The sequence below is a fragment of the Eriocheir sinensis genome, chromosome 59, assembly GCF_024679095.1.
Source record: "Eriocheir sinensis breed Jianghai 21 chromosome 59, ASM2467909v1, whole genome shotgun sequence".
NCBI lineage: Eukaryota > Metazoa > Arthropoda > Malacostraca > Decapoda > Varunidae > Eriocheir > Eriocheir sinensis.
Window position 1 is genome coordinate 747,257 of NC_066567.1, and position 2,500 is coordinate 749,756.

Consider the following 2,500-nt stretch of genomic DNA (forward strand, 5'->3'; position numbering starts at 1 on the left):
CCAACCCTTCGTTGAAGTCATTTTGGTCTGCAAGGTAAATTTTTCTTCCATTTTTCTCTCCCTCCTTCTTTTTCCTCCTCTTCTTCTCTCTGAGGAGGAGGAGGAGGAGGAGGAGGAAAGGTAAGGAAGGAGACGAGGAAGCGAGGACGAAGGTGGATGAAGAAAGAAAAGGAGAAGTGGAAGGTAAATTAGAAGAAAGTGAGGAGGAAGAGGAAGAGAAGAGGAAGAGGAGGAGGAAGAGGAAGATAATGAAAAGGAGAAAGAAGAAACGGAGCATAAACAAGAAGAATCAAAGAAAAGCGATGAAAGACGAAAAAAAATCAAGAAAGAAGGAAGAAGAAGAGGAGGAGGAGGAAGAGGAGGAGGAGGAAGAGGAGGAGCAGGAGGAGGAAGAGGGGCGCCCAAAGGATGTCAACAAAGGGCGGGACAAGGCTTTCAGGGCCCTTCAACGACCACGGAGAGAAAGGGAGGGAAGGGAAGGGAGGAGGAGGGGAAGGGAAAGGAAGGGAAAGGAAGGGAAAGACGAGAAAGGGAGGGAAAAGGAGAGAGAGAAAGAGGAAAGGAGAGAGAAACAGAAGGAAGAAGGGAAAGAGAGAAGGGAAGGGAAGGGAAGGGAATAGAAGGGATAGGATGAGAATGGAAGGGAAGGGAAGGGAAGGGAAGAGAAGGGAAGGGAAGGGAAGGGATGGGAAGGGAAGAGAAGGGAAGGGAAGGGAAGAGAAGGGAAGGGAAGGGAAGGGAAGGGAAAGAAAAACAGAAGAAAGGAAGGAAAAAGAGGAAAAAGAGAAACGAGAGAAAAATAAACAAGATAAAAGAAAAACGAAAAGAAAAAAAAAACAGGAAAAAAACAAAAAAACAAAACAAAAACATAGAAAAAAAAACAAGACTTAAAGTAGAATCCAGAAAGAAAGAAAGAAAGAAAGAAAGAAAGAAAGAAAGAAAGATAATTAGTGTGGAGGATTTTCGAAGAAGGAAACGAAGGGACAAAAAAAAAAGAGAAAGGGGTTGAAAGGGAGGAAGAATTTGTGATGGAGAGAAGAAGACAAGGGGAAAATGAGAAGAGGGGAAGAGGAGAAAGGGAAGGGATGGAGAAGAAAGGGAGGGAGGAGGAAGAGAAGGGAGGGGGGGAGAGAGAGAGAGAGAGAGGAAGAACGATAGGAGGAAGAGGAGTGAAGAGAACAGATAGAAATGCAAGAGAAGAAGGGAGAGTAAAGGAATTCAGGAGAAGAAAAGGGAGGAAAGGATGGGAGGGAGAGGAAGACAGGGAGAGAATTAGGGAGGAAAAGAAGGGGAAGGAAGGAAGGAAGGGAGAGAAGGAATTGAGAGAAGAAAAGGGAGGAAAGGATGGGAGGGAGAGGAAGACAGGGAGAGAATTAGGGAGGAAAAGGAGGGGAAGGAAGGAAGGGAGAGAAGGAATTGAGAGAAGAAAAGGGAGAGGAAAGGAAGGGACAGAGGAAAAAAGGGAGAGAATGAGGGAGGAAAAGGAGGGGAAGGAAGGAAGGGAGAAAAGGAATTGAGAGGAGAGGAAGGGAGAGAAGAGAAAGGGAGAGAAAAAGAAGGGCAGGAGTAGAAAAGGAGGGGAAAAGAAGGGAGATAAGAGGAAGGGGAGGAAAGAAAGGGAGAAGGGAGAATAAATGATAAAAGGAAGAAGAAGAAAAAGGGAGAAAAAGGTCATGTGAGTCTTATAGAAGAGTTCATTAACGTACACACACACACACACACACACACACACACACACACACACACACACACACACACCGCGGTCCCTTTAAATATGTCTCCCTTTTAGTTGTCAAGAGGGAGATTAAGGAAAAAAAACATACAAAAACTCTCTCTCTCTCTCCTTCCTTTCTTTCTTCTTACTCATCCTTGTGTTCGTCTTCTTTTCCTCTTCTTCCTCCTCCTCCTCCTCCTCCTCCTCCTGCTCCTCCTCCTCCTCTTCCTCCTCCTTCTCCTCCAGATGCAGGCATTCACAAAGATGAGAGGAGAGAGAGAAAAAAAGATCTTCCCTCCCGTCTCTCCCTCCTTCCCTCCCTTCTCCCTCCCTTCCTTCCTTCTTTTCCTCCCTTTTCCGTCCATCAATTCCGATTCAAGCCACCGCCATTGACACTCAATAGAGGAGGAGGAGGAGGAGGAGGAGGAGGAGGAGGAGGAGGAGGAGGAGGAGGAGGAGAGATTGAGAGTTCGGATTAGGGAAAGAGGAAGAAAGAGATTGAGAATAGTTAGATAAGGAAGAGGAGGAGGAAGAGGAGGAGGAGGAGGAAGAGGAGGAAGATGAGGAGGAGGAGGAGGTAACCCGTCTTTCCATTTTCCCTCAAAACCAAAAAAAGTAAAAAATAAAAAAAAAATAAAAGAAAACGAGAGAGAGAGAGAGAGAGAGAGAGAGAGAGAGAGAGAGAGAGAGAGAGAGAGAGAGAGAGAGAGAGAGAGAGAGAGAGAGAGAGAGAGAGAGAGAGTAATGCAGTGCCAAAAAAAGAGGAAAAGAGAGAGAAAGGGAGGG